Source organism: Cnephaeus nilssonii, assembly GCF_951640355.1.
Source record: "Cnephaeus nilssonii genome assembly, chromosome: 4".
Lineage (NCBI taxonomy): Eukaryota > Metazoa > Chordata > Mammalia > Chiroptera > Vespertilionidae > Cnephaeus > Cnephaeus nilssonii.
Genome location: NC_137075.1, coordinates 81,765,236 through 81,788,885, shown reverse-complemented (window position 1 = coordinate 81,788,885; position 23,650 = coordinate 81,765,236). Strand labels below are relative to the sequence as shown.

At 41.9% G+C, this 23,650-nt stretch overlaps 1 protein-coding gene across 4 annotated transcripts in view; it reads right to left on the bottom strand.

Moving 5' to 3' along the window:
* Positions 1 to 23,273, bottom strand: part of PALS1 (protein associated with LIN7 1, MAGUK p55 family member) — an 81,433-nt gene extending 58,160 nt beyond the window's left edge. The window contains exons 1-2 of one of the 4 annotated variants that reach the window (XM_079769630.1): positions 23,084 to 23,273; positions 14,706 to 14,805 (exon numbers count right to left, since the gene is read on the bottom strand). The gene's annotated coding sequence lies outside the window, so the exon portion shown is untranslated. The remainder of the gene's footprint in view (positions 1 to 14,705; positions 14,806 to 23,083) is intronic. The other 3 variants (XM_079769632.1, XM_079769629.1, XM_079769631.1) reach the window with 3 other exon arrangements.
* Positions 23,274 to 23,650: the final 377 nt, after the last annotated feature.

Here is a 23,650-nt window from a genome sequence, read left to right as displayed (position 1 = left end):
GCAATGTCAGAGAAAGCAGGTTGGTGGTTTCCTGGAGCTGGGAGTGGGAGCAGAAACTGGCTAAGTACCTCAAAATAAACATTCAATAGTTGTAATAGGTACTCCTGTGTATATGGGTTTACATCCATTATATCAGACTAGACCAGAGGCCTGGTGCACAAAATTCGTGCACGGAGGCGGAGGGGTCCCTCAGCACAGCCTACACCCTCTTGCAATCTGGGACTGCTGGTTCCTAACCCCTCGCCTGCCTACTTGCCTGCCTGATCACCCCTAACCACCTCTGCCTGCCTGATCGCTCCTAACCACCTCTGCTTGCCTGATCACTCCTAATGGCCTCTGCCTCGGCTCTGCACCCAGGACCCAGGCTTCCCTCCTCCAGCCGGCCGCAGGAACCCAGGACCCGGGCTTTCCTCCCTCTGGCCGGCCACAGGTACCCGGGACCGCAGATGGGCGGCTTCTCCTGGGCAGCAACCGCTGGCGCCTGGGACTGTGGGCGGGCAGCTTCTCCCAGGTTGCAGCCACAGCTGCTGGCGCCCGGGACCGCAGGCGGGTGGCTTCTCCCGGGCCCAGCTTTGTTAGTAAGGACATCAGGAAGATATCCGGTCTAATTAGCATATTATCCTTTTATTAGTATAGATGATTCTTTCAACATCCTTATATAGTATTCACCAGAGGACAAAAGTAGAATGATTATTTAAATGGTTTTCTTAATTTATTTTATTTTTAAATTTAATTTATTGGTTTGAGTAAACAGTGATGGTGAGAGTGGTTAGTAGTAGAAGTAAAAGCAATAGACTTGAAAGTTCAGAGTGCCAAGAATTTCACATATATCATCTCATTCAATCCTTTCAACTCCTGTTCAATCCTTTCAACTCCTCAAAGTTATCCTCAGTTTACAGATGTGGAAAACAAGTATGGAGAGGTTAAGTTGCTTCCAGAGATCATAAATCTAAATGGCAGAGCCAAGACTCATACCAAGTTTATATGACCTGAGAAAAGAAGCTCTTCACTCTTGCCATTATTTTCATTTAGTCTTATCCAATACGAAGTAAAGAGAAAGAAAAACTAGGGATTATAATGATTCTCGGTTCAGTGTTTTTAAGCAGCGGTTGCCAACCGTTCAGACCTCATGGACCACCAGTGGTCCGTGGATTATCAGTTGGCAACCACTGTTTTGAAGAGTACCTGCCTAAGATTTTCCTTCACTTGTCCATAGACATTCTCTCTTGTAAACAATGAAATTCTATGAAAAACACATTTGCAAATCCAAATATCTAATAGTCTCTTCTTGCTTTTTTATACTTAAAATTTAGCTTTGGCCGTACTGGTAAGTATTCCCAGGAACCAATGGGATTGCATAATGAATCCTTTACAAATCTGACTATTACTCTGCTCTAGTAGTACCTTGCAAAATAGAGAACAAGAAATCATTTTTTAAAACAAGATAATTAAGCTCCCTATTTATCATATATAATATTCTCTGAAGTGAAAAGTATTGTGTGTTTTTTAATTTAGTGGGGAAATTCTCCATTTGCTTGCATCATACACAGAATTGAAGGTCTTTGGAGATATTCAAGACCACACACTCAAAGTAGGAATTGGTTAAAAGCCAAAGAGTATCAAATGCTTGGTTACTTGAACTGCCCCATTATCACCTTCAACAACTTCGTAATAAAAGATTAAATGAATCCAAAAGGTTAGTAAAGTTTTTAAAAAGGCACTTGGACAAAGGTAATTTATAACATTTCAAACTGCCTATAACATTTTAAAACTGGATTTTTAAACATATGGAATCAAATTACTTGCAAAATGGCTTTTTAGTATATTGCTAACAATGAAGAATATATATGACCTAGTTGGAGAACAAGAATAGTCTTGCTAAGGAACAGAGCCAATGTAAGAGATAGAAGATAAAGCCACAGTTGACTCTGAATGCTTAGCTAAATTGTTTGAATTTCTCATGCAAGCAGTGGGTGACTATGGGTTTGAGTTAAAAAAAAAACAAAACAAAAAATGGCTTTTTAGAAAGTTTAAATTTACTATACACTGTAACCAGAGTTGACTAGGGGAAATATAAGTAGAATAGTCAAGAGAGACAATGTTTTTAATATTTTGTGCATGGGAAGATAAAGGAAGTAGCAGTAAAGATAATTTCAAACAATGGCCACTACAATGGATCATTTGACAAGATTTAGAGACCAGAGCCAAATATAATTCTAAAATATTGAGCATGACAATTGAACCTTGGAGAAATTATAGGACCTTAAAATATAATTCAGAGAATATGGGTTTTTCCCTGGGGAGAGAAGGATGGGAAGAACTGGAAAGATGATAAATTCCATTTTAGAAGTATTGCATTTAAAGTGAGGACGTTGACAGGTTGTTAACTGCTAGACAGGAAAACCAGAGAGAACAGGCTAGAAATGAAAATGTATAATTTACATATTCAAAAGTTACATTTGTAAAGCTTTCCCGTGTCTACAGTAAATTAAAACACATCTCAGTTTTATCTTCACAATTGCCCTTAAAGGTAAGCAGATCAGACATCCCCATTTTCCAGAAGATATTGTAGGTATTGCAAGTTAAGTCACAGAGCTAGATGTTAATAGAGCAGGAACTAAAATCCAGATCAGCGAACCCTTGTGTGGATCCACAGTGCTATGTTAGTTACATCTCTGTAAGATGATACCATACTGACTACAGACCTCTTTTAAAAAAAATCACATAATTATAGTTGACCCTTTAATAATAAGAGTCTGAACTTAGAAGCTCCAATTATATGCAGATTGTTTTCAATAAACACCTGTACTGTTTTCAATTTGCAGTTGGGAGTCCCTGGATGCAGAGGGCAGATTGCATGTGTTGATCTACACCAGGCGTCCTCAAACTACGGCCCACGGGCCACATGCGGGTGTTTTTGCCGTTTCGTTTTTTTACTTCAAAATAAGATATGTGCAGTGTGTATAGGAATTTGTTCATAGTTTTTTTTAAACTATAGTCCGGCCCTCCAACGGTCTGAGGGACAGTGAACTGGCCCCCTGTTTAAAAAGTTTGAGGGGAGAAACCAAGATGGCGGCATAAGGTAAACACCTAATTGTTGCCTGCCACAACAATTTTGAAACTACAACTGGAAAACAGAGCGCACACCGTCTAGAACCACCGGAAAGCTGGCAGAGTGGAAAACCTACAACTAGAGAAAAAAAGAGAGGGGGACGCTGAGCCTCAGGAGCTGTGGAGGTGCGGAGATCCGTGAGTGCGGAAAGGGCGGGCGGCTGAATACGCGGCAGGCTTGCTCGCAGCGCGCGGAGAAGGAGGGCAGCAGACGCTGCGTGGCTGGCTTTCTCGTTTGGGAGAAAAACAAAACCTCCCGACTGCACTGAAATCCAGCTGCGGTTGGGGAGAAACTGGTCTATTTGGCAGTGGGCGAGGCTCGAAAGCTGCCTTCTCTCAGAGGTGCGCAGCCATTGATTAGGGCACGGAGAAACCTACCCTCTTAGGGCTGCGCGGACGGGAAACCAAGTTTGTCTGCGCCATTCTGAGACTCCGCCCCATCCAAGCTGAGCACAGCCCTCCCAGTGGCTGGATTTCTCGTTCGGGAGAAAAACAAAACCTCTGGTCTACACTGAAATCCAGCCCCAGCTGGGGAGAAACTGGTCTGTTAGGCAGCGGGAGAGGCTCGAAAGCTGCCTTCTCTCAGAGGCGCGCAGCCATTAATTCGGGCACGGAGAAACCGCCCCTCTTAGGGTGGAGCAGACGGAAAACCAAAGCTTGTCTGCGCCACCCTGAGACTCCGCCCCATCCAAGCTGAGCACAGAAGCTCTCCCAGCGGAGACACTGCTGATCCTCACAGCCTGCCTTGGAGATCAACTCCCGCCAGTGATACCAACAATCCCAACCACTCTGAACTCCAGTTTCTGGGGACACGCGGGGGACCCAGACGCCTACGGGACTCTCGGCCATCGGTCGGAGAGTGAGAGTGACTTTTCTGTCGGTGTGGACGACACCAGATTCCAACCACTCTCATAAGGGACACATTCAAAAGGCAGACTCAGTGAGCACCAAAGCCCTACTGTGTCTCCAGCACAGCAATTCTCCCATTATAGACACAGCAGGCCCTCACAACCAATTGGACCGGAGGTCAATTCCTCCCAGTGTACCAACAGCAATCAGGGCTTTTAACTACACCAAGACTTTCCACTCAGCCCACAAAGGGGAGACCAAGAGCGACCACCTAGGGTAATTGGGGAAGCTGAGCTACCAGCCCCTATAGGTCACCAAACACACAAAGTCAGTCCATCAACACAGGGAGGCAGCCAAAACGTGGAGACATCGAAGTATGTCACAAGTAGGAGAGGTAGATGAAAGCAAACTAATGGACGACACAGTGTTCAGAACCATATTTATAAGGTTACTCAAGAATCTTCTAAAAACCGCTGAGAAACTTGAAGAGACCTTCAAGGACCTAAATGAGAATACCAAAAAAATGGAAAAGGACCAGTCAGAAATTATGCATACATTGTCTGAAATAAAGAATATACAGAGTAGACCACCGTACCCGAAGAGTCAAACCAAAGATCTGGAATATGAGGAAGAAAAAAAACACCCAACCAGAGAGGCGGAAAGAAAGAAGAATCCAAAAGTGTGAGGATAGCATAAGGAGCCTCCGGGATGGCTTTAAGCGTACCAACATCCGAATTTTTGGGGTGCCAGAAGAAGAGAGAGAGCATTATACTGAAAACCTATTTGAAGAAATAATGACAGAAAACTTCCCCCACCTGGTGAAAGAAATAGACTTACAGGTTCAGGAAGCGCACAGAACCCCAAACAAGAGGAATCCAAAGAGGACCACACCAAGACACATCATACTTAAAATGCCAAGGGCAAAAGACAAAGAGAGAATCTTACAAGCAGCAAGAGAAAAACAGTTAGTTACCTACAAGGGAGCACCCATACGACTGTCAGCTGATTTCTCATCAGAAACTATGCAGGCGAGACGGGAATGGCAAGAAATATTCAAAGTGATAAATAGCAAGAACCTACAACCAAGACTACTCTACCCAGCAAAGTTATCATTCAGAATTGACGAGCAGATAAAGAGCTTCACAGATAAGAAAAAGCTAAAGGAGTTCATCACCACCAAACCAGTATTATATGAAATGCTGAAAGGTATTCTTTAAAAAGAGGAAAAAGAAGAAAAAAGATAAAAATTATGAACAAATACATATCTATCAACAAGTGATTCTAAAAATCAAGTGAATTAAAAATCTGAGGAACAGAATAAACTGGTGAACATAATAGAATCAGAGGCGTAGAATGGGAGTGGATTAATAATTCTCAGGGGAAAGGGGTGTCTGTGTGGGGGGTATGGGAAGAGACTGGACAAAAATCATACACCTATGGATAAGGACAACAGGGGGGAGGAAACCGGGTGATGGGGAGATATGGGGGGGAAAAAGGAGAAACAATTGTAATAATCTGAATAAAGATTTATTTAAAAAAATAAAAAATAAAAAGTTTGAGGACCCCTGATCTACACTAATAAAAGAGTAAGATGCAAATTGACCGTACCTCCGCGACACCCACCAGCCAATCAGGAGTATGCAAATTAAACCAACAAAGATGGTGGGTTAATTTGCATATGTGGGTGCTGAGCGGCCTGGGTCCCGGGAACATCCTCGGGACCCAGACCACTCTGAGCCTGTAGGCCTGCGTGTAGGCCCTGAGCGGCTGGGATCCCAGAACGCCCCTGGCCAGGAGTGGCCTACGGGCGCTGGCGCCAAGTGGCCTGGGTCCCAGGACAAGTGGCCGGGGATGCCAAGCGGGCTGGGTCCTGGGACAAGTGGCCAGGGGCGCCAAGTGCAAGCAGCTGCGGGGCGGAAGTTCCCGCCTTGCGGCCGCTTGCACATACACCCACGCCAAGTGGCCCAGGTCCACGCCCCCAGCCCGGCAGACACAACGAACGCGGGCCAGGGACACGCCCCTAGTCCAGTGGACACAACGCAGGGGATCCTCTGCACATGGGCTGCAGAGGAAACACCTTTTCTTTTCTTTTTTTTTAAAAAATATATAGACTGTCAGAAACATCGGTGAGAGAGCAACATCAATCAGCTGCCTCCTGCACACTCCCCACTGGGGATGTGCTCCCAATCAAGGTACATGCCCTTAACAGGAATCAAACCTGGGACCCTTTAGTCTACAGGCTGATGCTCTATCCACTGAGCCAAACCAGTTCAAGCGTAAACACCTTTTCTGGACCACTCATTGGCTAAGCTCCCTGTATGCCACCACTTGCAGTGTTCTTGGTAACTCGGGTAATAAGAATCCAAGAAGGTGATCTAGGTTTTTTCCACCTCACTCCTGGAGAAAAAAACAAAGGTCCGCTGCTGGAGGGGCTAAGAAATGTCATATCCTGCCCTAGCCGGTTTGGCTCAGTGGATAGAGCCTAGGCCTGCTGACCGCAGGGTCCGGGTTTGATTATGATCAAGTCCATGTACCTAGGTTACAGGCTCCTCCCTGGCTGGAGTCCAGGTCAGGGCTCATGCAGGAGGCAACCAATCAAAGTGTCCCTCTCACACTGTTTCTCTCTGTCTCTCCCTCTCTCTCTTCTACACTCTAAAAATCAATGGAAACATATCCTCAGGTGAGGATAAAAAAAAAAAAGAAATGTCATATCCTATGAAAGACACATCTTGAAAATGCCTAAAGAAAGTTGTCATTTTTTCATGGTGAAGGGACTGGAGTCCATGTTGATGAAAACACCTTGGCAGCTGTGGTGGATGGCAGTGGCTGCAGCAGCGGGGTGATGGGGCTGGCACCTTCCCCTGATCAGCCTGGTCACCTCCCGTAGAGGGAGGACAGTAGGACATTCCCTGAGGGCTCCCAGTCTGTGAGAGGGGGCAGGCTGGGCTGAAGGACCTCCCCCCCAGTGCACGAATTTCGTGCAACAGGCCCCTAGTTTAATATAAAGTACTTGAGCATCAGAGGATTTCGGTATCCACGGGGGTCCTGGAACCAATCTTCTGTAGATACTAAGGGACAACTTAAGTTTATGAGGAGCCAAAAGTTATACAAGGATTTTTGACTGGGATGGGGGTCAGCACCCCTAACTCCTGAAATGTTCAAAGGTCAACTGTACATCACTCTGTTGTTACCTTTAAAATATGACTAGAGAAAATTCATCTTTTCTCAACTTCTTTCTTCATAAAATGAACTTTAATACGATAGTTCACTGTTACATATGTTAACAGACTACAAGTTTACTATAACACCAGACTGCGGTGACATGACATCTATTGCTGAAAGTTTCTAAATACTACTCAAGTTAGCCAAGCAGCAGAGGTACTCCAGTGGAGGATTGGTAGAATGCATGTGAATTTTCCTACTCATTTGAAAAGTGAATTTAAGTTACCAGCATTCCAGGTTCCTGGTAACATTTTAAAAAGTTATTCTCCACTCTGCATTGCTCCAATTTTTAGTATGTGCTGCCAAAGTGAGCCACATGTCCTACCTTGACAGACAGTTTAATAAAATATTAATTTATATCTTAACCCTTTGCACTCGCTTGCTTTTTTCTCGATTCCTTTATTCTAATGCTAACTGTGTCAAGTCACACTCGACATCCGAGTGCAAAAGGTTAAAACCTGTCAGATAAACCAGCTATCCCCTGGGGTCAAATTTAAATATTGAAAGTCATAATTATATTATCCCTAAATATATTGATAATTATATTAACGCCCATCAATTCTCCCTCCTTAATATCTCACATATATACACCCCTAATTCTTCCTCTCTTTTCATACCACTACCTTAAATCATATATACACTCTTTCATGGATTTTTCTATGAACTTGACAGTCTTTCTAGTTGCCAGTAATTTTACACAATACTGCCAAGTTATCTTTCCTGAAGCACACATTTATATTGGCAGTGTCCCTTTTTCCAAAAGTTTTTGTTGCCTTTCCTCTCTCTTAAGCTACTGCTTAATAAGGGATTAATATGTACTCATTCATTCACTGTACCTGGCATGCATTATCCCTCACAACCATCTCCTTGTTCAATTTCCTGACTTAGCTTAGTAAAGATAAGTAACTTCTCCAATGTAAAAAACTAAATGGTACAACTGCACCTCAAACTGAAGCCTATTTTTTAAGACCTTGATTTACTTGGTAATAGAGCAGAGCACATCCTCTTTGAGTTTTTCTTTTGCATCCTTGCCCAGTCTTAATTCCTCACTGCGTCTCATGACTTCTGGCTCTGCCATTTTGTAGTTCTCCCCAAGAAAATATAGTGAGAGTGAAACTTTTCTTCCAATTAGAGTAGAAAGATAAAGTAGCATCCTATCTAATAGAGGGAATATGCAAATTGACTGTCATATCGTCACAAAGATGGCGGTGCCCATAGCCACAAGATGGCGGTGCCCAGTCCCCTCAGCCCTGCCGGAGTCCCAGAGTCCTTTCAGCCCCACTGGGGTTGGGGGGGGGGGCACGGAGGCACGTAGTGCGGCCAGACCCGCCCTCAGCCCCCCAGGGCCGGCCCCAAGCAGTTCTCAACCTGTGGGTTGTGACCCACAGATTGAAAACTGCTGCTGTAGAGCCTAAGACCATTAGAAAACACAGATATTTACATTACGATTCATAACAGTAGCAAAATTACAGTTATGAAGTAGCAACGAAAGTAATTTTATGGTTGGGGGTCACCACAACATGAGGAACTGTATTAAAGGGTCACAGCATTAGAAAGGTTGAGAACCACTGAGTTAGGGAGATCAGGATGGCAGGCAGGTGAGCGGTTAGGAGCCAGCGGTCCCGAATTGTGAGAGGGATGTCCGACTGCCAGTTTAGGCCCGATCCCACAGGAATTGATTCTCCTCTAAACTGGTAGTCGGACATCCCCCAAGGGGTCCCGGATTAGAGAGAGTGCAGGCCACGCTGAGGGACACCCCCCCTCCCGTACACAAATTTCGTGTACCGGGCCTCTAGTCTATAATAAAAGGGTAATATGCTAATTAGACTGGACATCCTTCCTGATGAAGCCGAGGTCGGAGGGAAGCCAGCCCAGGTCCCTGGTGCCTGTGGGTGGCCCGAGAGAAGCCAGCCCGGGTCCCGGGTGCCTGCCGGTGGCGGGAGGAGGGAAGCCAGTGCCCACAGCCGGAGGAAAGGCCTACTCTTGCATGAATTTTTGTGCACTGGGCCTCTAATATATATATAATCCCTAAGACCCTAAACAATTTCATAAGCAATGCAGCTAAGAATTTCTAAATAAAATACTTAAACTATCATTAGAATCATGACTTTTCAATAGTCAGGACTTCCTCTACCACACAAAAATAATTATGTTCCATCTTTAATTTAAAAATTAGAGGAAACCAATTTCCTAAAGGAATAAAGGCATTAATTGTAAGAGAAATTCCAAAAGGAACCACCTACACTTTAAATATAGTAACAAAACTGCTGCCTTTGAGCCCTTCCTGTGGTAGAAGTTCCAGAGCCTTGTCATAATTTTGATTGCATCTATTCTTTCAGCATGTTAATAACTCACAATGACAACCCTCATAGAATCCTAATTACAAACTCACATAGCTATTGCTTTGCTTTACAGATGCCTATTTTTATGCCTATTCCACATACATTTTTCTCTATCCCCTTTAATCTTAAGTGTCAATCCTTTAGTCAATCACTTGTCACAAGTTTCAGGTCTCTAACAATGTGTAAGAGATTCCAACTTTTGACCTCCCTCAGTGATTTATAGCTTACTAGAGGAAAAAATATGCTTCAAAGGTCAGCAAGTTAGTAGATGATTACCTCACTGGTATGCAATTCAACAACTGGCCATAAAAAAGAATAGTTTGCCTCGTCATTGAAGAAATATCAAGTAACCATTTCATAGTTATTAGAACAAGAACATTAAACAAAATTAATAAATATTCATATCTATTGTTATCTATAAATTAGACTAACAGAGAGTATTTTCAGGACCAGAAGTAGGGTTGTGTCATCAGAACAGGAAACAAGAAACTGAGAAGAAGACTGATGAGGTTACAAATGTCACTGAGTTTAGAATCCATTGAACTTTTAGTACTGTAGTACTGCTGACTGAGGGTATGAGCCATGTTCTAATTTTGACCAGGTAGTGTTAGAAGGCAGAAGAACAAGCGGGTTACTATGCAACAAGAAATAGGAACAAAAGAGCAATCTTAAAAATAATGAACAGCACGCCCCCCTTATCCATGGGGGGTATGTTCTAAGACCCCCAGTGGATGAGGTGCCTGAAACCGCAGATAGCACCCAACTCTATAAATACTGGGGTTTTCTCCCCCAATACATACACACCTATGATAAAGGTTAATTTAGTAATTAGGTGCAGTAAGAGATTAACAAAACCAATAATAAAATAAGATAGTTATAACAACATCATAATAATAAAAGCATAACATGCTAATTAGACGGGACGTCCTTCCAGACGACCTTCCGGACGAAAGCCAGGGCTGTGAGGGAAGCCTGGGTCCCGGGTACCAGAGGGAAGCTGGTGCTGGTAGCCGGGGGAAGGAAGACCTACTCTTGCATGAATTTCGTGCATCGGGCCTCTAGTATTGTAATAAAATTATGTGAATATTGTCTCTTTCAAAATATCTTACTCTACTATATTCACCTTTTCACTTAAAGGAAGCACTTTACGGCTTCTCTTTGGCATATGTGAATTGCCAGCATCATAATTCTTGCACATTAGGGCTATTATTAAGTAAAATAAGGGTTGCTTGAACACAAGCACAGTTGATCTGGGCAGGTAGCATATACAGTGTGAATACATTGGACAAAGGAATAATTCACATGGGGGGGGGCAGGAGAGGGAGAGAATCACACTACTCAGAATGATGTATGATTTAAAACTTGTGAATTGTTTATTTCTGAAATTTTCCATTTAATATTTTCAAACCACAGTTGACCACAGGTAACTGAAACCATGTAAAGTGAAACCGCGGATAAGAGGGAACTACTGTATTACAAATCCTACAGTTAAAAAGGTTATTAAACAATTCTTTCATTCAATAGTGTAAGAATCCACTTGGTACAGAAACCTGGATAGTCACTGGCAAGAAAATGAAACTTAAAATTTAGTATGGAAATTAGATAAGTAAACAAGCAAACAAACAAAACCCCTATACAACTGCAATGCTATTTGATAAGTGCTGTACTACAACTACAGAAAATGCTACAGTTACCTGTAGAGAAAGAACATCCTAAGAAAACTTGTATAAATGGGAAAGAATATAAGACCCAAAACAGATTATACAAAAGGGAAAAAGGTAATCAAAATATTAATACAAGCACATTGACATCAGTAAAATTAAACAAATGGCTTATCTGAACATAAGATTTTAAATCACTTGCAATGCAACTCAACTCTACAAATTATGTCACTTTTTAAGCCTAATTAAAAATGTATACTAAAAGCAATGTAGTGAAAAAAACACCCTAGAGTAATGTTTGAGAAGTCAGTGAGAGAAACTGATAACACTGAGAACTTGATCTCACTACATATGTAAGCTGTTTATAAGCAGGGCAACAAAAATTGTCCCCTCCCCCGCCCCCGCCCCCACACTGATTTTCACTATTATTTCAGAGATGAAAAAAACTTTACCTCAGCATACAATTACAGTTATTCATTACTGATTCAGTCTATGATAACTAATTCACACAATTTCTGTAGAATTGCTTAATCAAAGTATTGATAATCACATACTCTATAAAAATATATTTATTAAAACATAATGCAGTTTATTGCAAGCCCTGCCTCTGATCTGTGAAAGAGTACAGATTGTTTTTGGAGAGAAGAGTTAAAAATCTCAAATCAGCCTGGCCGGTGTGGCTCAGTGGTTGAACATCAACCTATGAACCAGGAGGCCATGGGTGATTCCCAGTCAGGGCAAATGCCTGGGTTGTGGACCCAGTGCAGGGTGTGTGGGAGGTGGCCAATGGATGGTCTCCGCTCATCATTGATGTTTCTATCTCTTTCTCCCTCTCCCTTCCTCCCTGAAATCAATTAAAAAAAAAGTGTACTTTAAAAATAGTAATAAAAAAATAAAAAATCTCAAATCAAGTTCTAACTTAAGAGAAATTCAGAAAGGATGAAAAACAACTTTTTGAAGCCTCACTTATATCCCAAACATTACACAAAAATGATTACACATATTTGGGTATTCTTTTAAGTGCAACCAAATCCTAGCACAGCACTTTGGTGTATTCATAGAAGGCAGTCAACTATTTTAAATGAATGAAGTCTTAAATGTACTTGTGAAGTACACAAGCAAAATATAGAAAGCCTACTTATTAGGCCACATCATAGTATTGTTAATACATTTTAAGTGTCATCATCAAATATTTTCCATGACAAATGAAAACATTCAATATATGAAACAAATTCTCAGTTTTTTTAAAAAAAATTGATTGATTTAAAAAATTTTTTTTTTTTAGAGATAGAAAGAGAAGGGAGGGAGGGAAAGATCGATTTGTTGTTCCACTTATTTATACATCCACTGGCTGATTCTTGTATATACCTTGACTGGGTATTGAACCTGCAACCTTGCTGTATCTGCACAATGCTCCAGCCAACTGAGCTACCTGGCCAGGGCCCTCAGATTTTTATGTAAAGTTTGACTATTGTGAAGGAAGCAGTTAAGGTAACCATAATTCAAGACAATTCAGCTATAAATATAAACAGTTATAATTTCTAATATTTGGAATAACTAGATATACTAAAAACTGTCAAAAGTCTGAATCTCCTTAATTATTTCACATCTGTCAATTTGTCAATTTGCCATAAAACACGAAGGGGAGCGGGGGGGATGAGAAAGCAAGTACCAGTACTTAGTAAGTATCTACTATGTGTCAGATTATTTTGCTCAGTGCCTTTCTTACTTTATTTTAACCTTTTCAATCATTTTCCGAGGTGGCTACCTGTTATAGATGACCTAAAGTGAAGGCTTGGCTAAAGAAGTAACTTCCCAACTCAGCTGAACCTCAACTACATTACTACAATTATCTGCATTTCTCCTGCTGACTTTTTGCCTAAAACAAAATTAGGCAACCTAAGCCCACAGAGCAAATCAAGCAAACCCTGTTACTATAAATAAAGTTTTGTTGAACATAGTCACATTCATTTGTTTGTACTTTGCATTGTAACTGCAGAGTGCAGCACTTGCAACCTAAATGACATGGCCTGAAAAGCTTAAAATATTTACTATCTGGCCCTTCAACTTTCTGCCTTAAAGGATCAAAAATGCCAACAACCTCAGAGGCCTCAAAACTTCAATGTTTAGGGTATTTGAGGATAGTATTAGCCTAAGAAGAAACTTTAAAATTATATGAGACAAAAGGCCAAATTACTTGAATTTATAAAGGCTAAATCACATAAGTTCAAATTTATAAAAATGATAAAATTAAACAGCTTGATTATGAATCCTTCTTCTTTTTAAAATTTTTATTTACTGATTTGAGAGAGAGAGAGGGTAGAGAGAAAAACATCAATTTGTTCTTCCACTTATTGATGGATTGTTTGATTCTTGTATGTGCCCCAAACGGGGGATTGAACCTGCAACTTTGGCATATCTGGATGACATTCCAACCAACTGAGCTATCTGGCCAGGGCAATAAACCCTTATTCTTTTTAATTAAACTGTTTTCAGTAGTCTGAATCGATGTAGGAAAAACCTCACAATTCAAAAATATTAAATATATTTAGTTACCATGCATCTTTTTACAATGCATCCACATTTTTGTTGTTGTTAATCCTCACCTGAGGATATTTTTTTCATTTTTTTAGAGAGATGTGGGGATGAGGGAGGGGAGAGAGAGAAAGAAGCAGAGAGAGAAAGAGAGAAACATCCAGCACCTGCCCTGACTGGGGCCAGGGTTCAAACCTGCAACCAAGGGATGTGCCCTTGACTGGGAATCCAACCTGAGTCCCTTTGGTGCTGGAGCCAATGCTCTAATCACTGAACCATGCCAGCTAGGGCTGCATCCACATTTTTCATGAAGGAACATCTTCATAACTAAACAGACCCTGGCTTTTTCTTACACGTACTTTATTTCATATTTCATTTCACACATTTTTTATTTAATACATTCACTGAATTCATTCTACTCTTACTGAGCCAAACATTTATCTGATTACTCAAGGGTCTATAGTAGATTTTCTGGTGTGAGGAAGAAGAATGTTTTTGTTGTTGCTTTTTAAATTCCCATTATTATTCCAAGTAAAATATCCTTCATTCAAAATATACTTCACTATCCAAATACATTTATTTATTTATTTATTTATTTATTTATTTATTTATTGACGCAGTCCCCCACTACCACAAATTATGCAGTCGAGTTTCCCACATTTGGGGAAATCGCAGGGGTCAGCACATCCAGAGTGCAATGGATAAGCCTCGCCCTGGGAAAACCACCTTTGTGATCATGGTATCTCCCCTGCCAGGTAAGTATAACTATCCAAATACATTTAAACAACTTGTCTAAATTAACCCAACATAAGGACTGCATGATTATAGTGATACAAATGACATTTTCTTTCTTCATTTAGTAATTTTAAACAAGAGTCCTCCAGTGGTAAAAGTATAGTCCACAAACTCCAGCATAGATCAAGAACACTTAACTCGCCCTGTGGACTGAAGGGTCCCAGGTTCGATTCCAGTCAAGGGCATGTACCTTGGTTGTGGGCACATCCCCAGTAGGCGGTGTGCAGGAAGCAGCTGATCGATGTTTCTCTCATCGATGTTTCTGACTCTCTATCCCTCTCCCTTCTTCTCTGTAAAAAATCAATAAAATATATATTTTTAAAAAGAACACTTAACTCCTACCAACATGTAAAATTTATACAAGTGTTAATAAATATCTTGATTCCTTTGACTTTATAAATACTTTAGCTCACAAAATCTTATATTTGGTTTTATTCTTTGTTTTTAGGAATAAATTTTAATATATATTAGTCAAAGGAAAATAATCCAAAATGATTTGTGTTTGAAACAACTCTGGAGTTATTCCCAGAATCATGCAAGGCTGGTTCAATATTTGAAAATTATTTAATGTAACTCACCATTTTAACAGGTTAAACAAAAAATCTACATGATCACCTCAACAGATGCAAAAAGGCATTTGACAAAATTCAACATCCATTCAGCAACCTCAGAATAGAAGGAAACTTCCTTAACCTGATTTAGAGAATCTACAAAACTACTTTACAGCTAACATCCTATCTAATAAAAGAGTAATATGCAAATTAACCATCACTCGGCGACACCCACAAGCCACGCCCACCAGCCAATCAAGAGTGATATGCAAATTAACCCAACCAAGATGGCAGTTAACTTGCATATCCAGGCGAAGAGCAAAGACTGAAGACAGTGGAGAAGGAAGCCAAGCACTGCAGAAGGGAGCAAAGCTGCAGATAAGTAAGCAAGCGGGGCAGCGGAGAAAAGAGGGAAGCAGGAGGGGCAGGGGAGAAGGGAGTGAGCGAGGCAGCGGAGACAGGTGGGAGCGAGGCAGCGGAGACGGGTGGGAGCGAGGCAGAGTACACGGGTGGGAGTGAGGCAGCGGAGACGGGTGGGAGCGAGGCAGCGGAGACGGGAGGGAATGAGGCAGCGGAGACGGGAGGGAGCGAGGCAGAGGAAATGGGTGGGAGCGAACGAGGCAGAGGAGATGGGAGAGAGCGAGGCAGAGGAGACGGGTGGGAATGAGGCAGCGGAGAAGGGAGGGAGCGAGGCAGAGACGGGTGGGAGGGAGGGAGGCAGAGGAGACGGGTGGGAAGGAGCGAGGCAGAGGAGACGGGTGGGAGCTTTGCTCAGGCTGCAGGAAGCCCTATTCTTGCAGGAATATTCCTGCAATGGGCCGCTAGTCCTATCTAATAAAGAGGGAATATGCTAAGTGACCATCACACCCTCACAAAGATGGCACCGCCCACAGCCACAAGATGGCGGTGCCCAGTCCCCTCAGCCCTGCCAGGGCAGCAGGTGCACAGCTGGGCCCACCCCCAGGGGGGTCCGGCCGCTCCACACGCCTGCCTCCGAAGTCCTCCAGTCCCCTCAGCCCCCCAGCCGCCCAGGGCCGGCCCAAGGTGTAGGCAAGCCTCAGGTGGCAGCTGTGCAGCCACTCAGGGCCGGCCCCAGGCACAGGCAAGCCTCGGATGGTGTCTGCCCAGCTGCTCAAGGCCACCCAAGGCTCAGATAACCAGGGCTGGCCGAGGCTTGCACTGCCAGCAGTGGCAGCAGCAGAGGTGTGATGGGGGCGGCGCCTTTCCCTGATCACTGGGTCACCTCCCACCCCTGAGGGCTCCTGGACTGTGAGAGGGGGCAGGCTGGGCTGAAGGACACCCCCTCCAGTGCATGAATTTTCATGCACTGGGCCTCTAGTTTTAAAGATGAAAGCCTGAATGCTTTCCCTTTAAAACTGTGAACAAGGCAAGAATGTTACCTTTCACCATTCCTATTCAATATCTCACTTGAAGTCCTAGCCAGTGCAATGTCAAGAAAAAGAAAAGGCCTTCTAAGGCCAAGAGACATATGAAATATGCTCAAAGTTAATCATCCAAGAGATGCAAATCAAAATAACAATGAGGTACCATCTCACACCTGTCAGAATGGCTATCATCAACAAATCAACAAACGACAAGTGCTGGAGAGGTTGTGGAGAAAAAGGAACCCTCTTGCACTGCTGGTGGGAATGCAGACTGGTGCAGCCACTGTGGAAAACAGTATTGGGTTTCCTCAAAAAATTGAAAATGGAAATTGCATTTGACCCAGTAATCCCACTTCTAGGAATATATCCCAAGAAAACAGAAACACCAATCAGAAAGGATATAGGCACCCCTGTGTTCATAGCAGCACAATTTACAATAGCTAAGATTTGGAAACAGCCTAAGTGCCCATCAGCAGATGAGTGGATTAGAAAACTGTGGTACATCTACACAATGGAATATTATGCTGCTGTAAAAAAGAAGGAACTGGAGAACATTATGCTAAGTGAAATAAGCCAGTCAGAGAAAGATAAGTATTATATGATCTCCCTCATTTGTGGAATATAATGAACAACATAAACTGATGAACAAAAATTGAACCAGAATCATAGAACAGACTGTCTAACTATGAGGGAAGGCGGGGGTGAGGGGGAAATAGATCAACAAAAGGACTTGCATGCATGCATATGAGTATAACCAATGGACACAGGCAGGGCGGGATGAGGGCATGTGCTGGGGGTTGGGGGCAGTTAGGGAGAGGTCAATGGGGGAAAAAGGAGACTTATGTAATTCTTTAAACAAAAAGAATTAAAAAGAAAAAGAAGAGGCATATAGACTAGAAAGAAATAAACATGTTTCTAATAATCGATTACATGACTCTACTTGGAAAATCCCAAGAAACCTAAAAAAAAACACACACACACAAAAAAAAACACACAACAAAAAAACAACCTCACAGAATAGATGAGTTTAGTAAAAACTCAGGATACAAAATCAATATAAAACACACACAATTGTATTTCTATATCTTGTCATGATCAATTGGAAGCCTAAGTCTTTTTAAATGTTGACCATTTACAACAGGACCAAAAAAATTGAAAACTTAGGTATAGATCTAATAAAATATTTGCAGGATTTACACCTTGAAAACTAAAAAGCACTTATAAAAGAAATCAAAGACCTAAGTAAATGGAGTGAACACCATGTTTACAGATTGGAAATCTCAATTTTGTTAAGATGTCAACTGTCCTCAAATTGAACTATAGATTAAACACAAACCCAAATGAAATCCTAGCAGATTTTTGTGTGGATATCGACAGGAGATTCTAAAATGTATATGGAAAGGCAAAATAACGTTAAAACAATTTTGTAAAAGAATAAAGTCAGAGAACTCACATGACCTGATTTCAAGATTTTAAAGCTCTAGTAATCAAGACACTGTGATATTGTCAAAGGATAAACAAATAGACCAATGGAAAATAAGCCTCTAGAAACAGACCTACACAAATGTAGTCAAATGATATTTTACCAAAAGACGAAGGCAATTCAATGAAGACAGAACAGTCTTTTCAACAAATGGTCAACCCAAACCTCTCTCCATACAAAAATTTACTCAAAACAGAAAATAAACATAGATCTAAATATAAAACATGTAGAAGAAAACATAGGAGAAAATCTTTGTAACCTTGGGCTAGGCAGAGTTCACAGATACAGCACCAAAAGTGAGATCCATAAAAAAAAAAAAAAATACTGATACTTTGGACTTCACCAAAATGTAAAACTTCTGTACTTCAAAAGACATTGTTAAGAGAATGGAAAAGGCAAGAGACACATTGGGAGAAAATCTTTGCAAATCACATAGCTAACAAAGGAATATACAGAACTCTCAAAACGTGACAATAAGAAAATCAAATTTTAAAATGAGCAAAATACTTAGGACACTTCAACAAAGAAGATACAGTCAAACCTTGGGTTCTCGAATATCTCCCGTCTCAAACAATTTGATTCGCAACCAATTTGTTCATGGAAAAAATGGCTCGGTTGTCAAACAAAACTTTGGTTCTCGACCGGACAACACTTTCAGACTGATACCCATATGATCAGTGACGCATCTCAGGCAGCAAAGGAGAGTATGTGAAGGCATGAGTCAGTTTACTACTAAACCTGTTGTTAACATCTCAGGAAATTGTGCTGTGAATACTTTTGCAGGATTTTTTTTTTTTTTGCTATTATTAAATACATACAGTAAGTCACTATGGGTCCTAAGGTTAGTGATAGCAGCAAAGTGAAAAGGAAAGTTGAGAGAACAATGTAGAGCTTAAAAAAGAAATAACTGCAAAGTATGATAGAGTTGTTCACATGTCTGATTTGGCTACTGAGTATGGCTGGGTGAAATCCACAACTAGCACAATTTTAAAACCATGAAGAGGCCATCAAGAGTGCTGATGTAGCGAAGGGTGTGAAAGTGCTCTTGAAATAACCATCACAGGCAACTGAGAAAGGCTAAAACAGGAAATCATTTGGGGGTTTGGAACAGATTAATTCAATTTACATTATTTCTAATGGGAAAAATGATTTGAATTTTGAACAAATCACGGACAGTCTTTTAGAATGAATTAAGTTCAAGAAACAAGTTCCACTGTATACAGAGGGCACCATATACATGAAAAGATGCTCATTATCATTAGTCATGAGAAAAATGCAAATAAAAACCACAATGAGATACTGGATCCATACATACTAGAATGACTAAAGTTAAAAAGATTTACCATACCAAGTGCTGATGAGGATGTAAAGTAACAAACACTCATACATTGCCGAGGAAAACACAAACTGGTTTAACCTCTTTGGAAAACAGTTTTACAGCATATAGTTTGCTATGCTGCTGTAACGAATTACCAGAAATTCAATGGCTTACTTAACACAACACACATTTATTGTTTTACATTTCTGTAGGTTAAAAGTCTGACTCAGGACTCCCTGGACTAATAAAATCAAGCTGCATTCTTTTCTGGGGGGGGCTACAGGTTAATCCATTTCCTAGCTTTTTCCAGTTTCTACAGATCTCTACATTCCTTAGCTTATGGTCCCCCTCCTCCATCCTCAAAACCAAGAACTCTATCTCCCTGGCTCTGCTTTCCTTGTTACATCTTGTTATCTGACTCTACTGCTTCTCTCTTTTCCTTTAAGGTCTTTTGTGATACTTTAGGCCCACCTGGATAATCCAGGATAATCTCAATATTTTAAAGTCAGTTGATTAGCAATTTTAATTCCACCTGCAATTTTAATTCATCTTTGCCATGCAACCTAATTTATTCACAGGTTCCAGAGATTAGGATATACTTGTGGGACATTAATTCTGCCTACAACAGACAGTTTTAATAAAGTTAAACATACACTTATCATCTGACCCAGCAATTCCACTTCCAGGTGCTTATCCAAGAGAAATGAAGACATGTTCACACAAAAACCTATTTGTAAAGATTCACAGAAGTTTTATTCACAGTAAAAAACACATGTAAGAAAAACCCTGAAAATAACTCAAATGTGCTTCAACTGGTGGATGGGTAAACAAAGTGTGGTACATTCATAAAATGTAATACTATTTTCAGCAATAAAGCCGAGGAAAAACTGCTGATACACTCAACAGCATGAGTGAACACAAGTGTATAATGCTAAATGAAAGAAACCAGACTCAAAGTATTTCATTTATATATTTTAGAAAAGACAAACATCATTAGTTACCAGGGGTTTAGGGTAGATGAAGGGTTCATTATAAAGGAGCAGCTCAAAGAAATTTGGGGTGCTGAAACTATTCTGTATCTTGATTTTGGTAGTTGCACAGCTTTATGCAATTGCCCAAACAACTGTACAATGAAAAGAGTTAATTTCATTTCATGTAAATTAAAAATAAAGTTAAAGTCTTTCTGAAAGAAAGATACAAATACATCATTTTTCACAAATAAGAGTGACAGAAAATTTAAAAAATCTGGCAATGCCAATCTGACAATTCCAAGTGTGGGCAATTATTACAATTTAGGAGGGTAATTTGGCTGCATCTATATTGAAAATGCACATCACCGATGGCCTAGCAATTCCACTTACAGATATGTTTACATTCTAGGAAAATCTTCATACATGTGCCCAAGCAGACATGCACAAAGATATTCATTGAACATGGTTTAAAATACTAAAAACCTGAAAACAACCCTTCAGTAGGGAAATGAATTAATTGTGGCTAGTGGTTATTTAAAAAAGGAAAGGAAAAAAATGCATAAGGAAAAGAATCGACCCTGATGGCTACAAATGTGATTTTGAGAAGGGTAACTTATTGGTTTGTTTATTTAACAGTAGTATATATTGAAAAGAGCACCATACTTGAATCTGGAGACAGCATTTAGCATTTAGTTCCAACTTTGTCACTAACTAGCAGTCAGACTATGGACTACTTGTTACATAACCTCACGTTTCCTGGAAAATTAAAGCAAGGCTATATAACCATCAAGAATATTTCCAACTGACTAATTCTATGATTCATTAAATACATAATAAAAGTTATAATATAAAGCCCCTATGTAGAGAAACTATTTTTCCCAGACATCATGAAATCAGAAACTATCAGAGAAATAGGACATCTTTGTATACTGATACATGAAATGGACCAAATTTCTTGGTATATTTTTGATGCACTTTTTAATCAAGATCACAAATTCAGAAAGAACATAAACATCTCGCCCTCAGGTAAAACATATATTCTCTCTCATTTCAACATTCTAATACAAGTTAATATTATTGAGCCCATCTTTACTTGTCAAGTTCAGGTCTGTCTAGCCAAAAATCATTCAAGTACATGGTAAGATTCACTTGCTTTTTTAAAACATAAAGATAGCCCTCGCCGGTGTGGGCCGCAGGTTAGAGCTACGGCCCTCGCACTGAAGGGAGAGTTGAGGGTTCGATTCCTCGATTCCCAGTCAAAGACACTACCTGGGCTACGGGTTTGCTCCCTGCCTCTCTCCCACCTCCCCATCTGGGCACCTGCATGTGTCTCTCTCACATGATGTTTCTCTCTCTCTCCTTCCCTTCCTACCTAGGTAATGGTTTGATTTCTGCTCAGGGCAAATGCCCAGGTTGCCGGCTGGATCCCCAGTAGGGGGCATGCAGGAGGCAGCCAATCAATGATTCTCTCTCATCATTGATGTTTCTATCTCTCTCTTCCTCTCCCTGTCTTTCTGAAGTCAATAAATAATACATATTTTTTAAAAAGGCAATGGAAAAAATATCCTCAGGCGAGGATAAAAGACACACACAAAAACATAAAGATAGCATGAATTGTTTTTTGTATTTTTGCCTGTTTCACCTATAAAGAGCTTACATTATAATTTTATAGCTTCAGCCTGCTACACTAAAGAGCCTTTAAAAACTTGTAATATGCCAGGTCCACAGGGATCTAGCAAAAAAAAAAAAAAAATCAGTACTCCGTAATCCAAAAAAATGTTATTTAACAATTTCATTACCACCAATACTTACGCTTCAAAGACACCAATAACCAACATGTCATTTGTTACTATTGCAGAATTTAATAGGTTATTAACTTCTGGCATAATCCAAAAGCATAATTAGAATACAGTCATTAAAACATGATATAACTTTTTTTAAAAAAGCAGATATATTAACGTCTTCCACCTTGTCAGTAAAACCAAAATTTCAAAATTCTTGTTCTACAGAGTTTCCATATCAAAATTCTTACAATTCTAAACGAGTACGGAGACAAAACATACACTACATCCTTGTAAAAACCTATCAGATTTTAATTTTAGCGCTAACTGCCAAAAAAACAACACACCTTTCGACCGAAACCTAAATTCCGTACCTATTACTGTATGTCAGTCAACTAAACACAAGGTGAGTTATTATTAGGAAGTTATATAATTTGCACTAAAGATTGCTTTAAAACGCCTTTGATTAAATGCAGCAGCTGACAACCATTTACAGGCTTCAAAGTTCACCTCGCCAATTGAGAGAAAATTATCGGAAACTATTTACGAGAGGAGGCTTTTCTTTACAAGTGATCACAGGGAAGGAACTGTTTGTTTATTTGTTTAAAGAACGTAACGAGCAGCTGAATACCAGGAGCTGAGTCAGGCGGAGGAACGCTGACTGCATTCCGTCTTCTAAAGGAAAGTGTTCGCCGGGTCGATTTCCCCGACCCGGCCCAGAGGGAGTCCCGAACTAGGGGACGGGGGTGCAGAGGACCCGCGACTCCCAGCCGCGCCCCCTGCAATTCGGGCCGGGCGGCCGGGCGGGAGCCCTGCCAAGGTGGGTCCCTCGTCTGCACCGAGGGACTGGGGACAGCCAGGCAGCGTTCCTCCAAGGGACAAAGGTTGGGCTCACGCCCTCGGCGACGGTCTGCGGATCCCGCTGCGCGGGGCAGCCGGTAGAGCAGCCGAGGGTCCCCCCAGGGCCCAGCACCCGGCGTGTGGGGGAGGGGACAAGCCCGGCGCCCCTTCCCCGCCGCGCGCCGGGGGGACCTGTTGATGAAGACCTCCCCACCGAGCCGCCGCCGTCCGTCTCTTACCTCTGCGCCACTGCGGCCGCCGGTCCTGCTGCCGCAGCCGCCCCTAAAGACTGCAGAAACCACAGCTCCCCGGCGGCACTTAAGATACCGGATAAAGAATCCAGAAACTCCCGATTCCCCACCTCACAATTCTTAGTCCCCGCCTCCGCCCCCGCCGCCGCCGCCGCCGCCGCCAGCCGCCGCCGTCTCCGCCGCCAGCGACTCCGCCTCAAGACCGCGCGAGACCGGCCCCCGCGGCCGCCGCGAGACCGCGCACGCGCTCCCGGACCCGGGCGTAGCGGGCGCGCCTATCCCAGTTCCTCCTGCGCGCGCCCCGCCCGCTGCTAAGCAGAGAGGCTGGCGCTCGTCGCCCAATCCCGAGCCGGCGCGGAGAGAGGGCCCGCTCATTGGTCAGCTCTGCAGCTCCGAGCGGCGGGTCGCGCGCACTTGCGCGCCTCGAAGTATAAAAGGCGAACAGCCCCGGGCTCGCGGCGTAGGAAATCGCTTTGGCGTTGAGCCTGTGGGCTAGGCTGCGTGCGGACGCGAGGTTTCCCGGAGGCACTGCCGGGAGCAGGTGGATGACTGTCT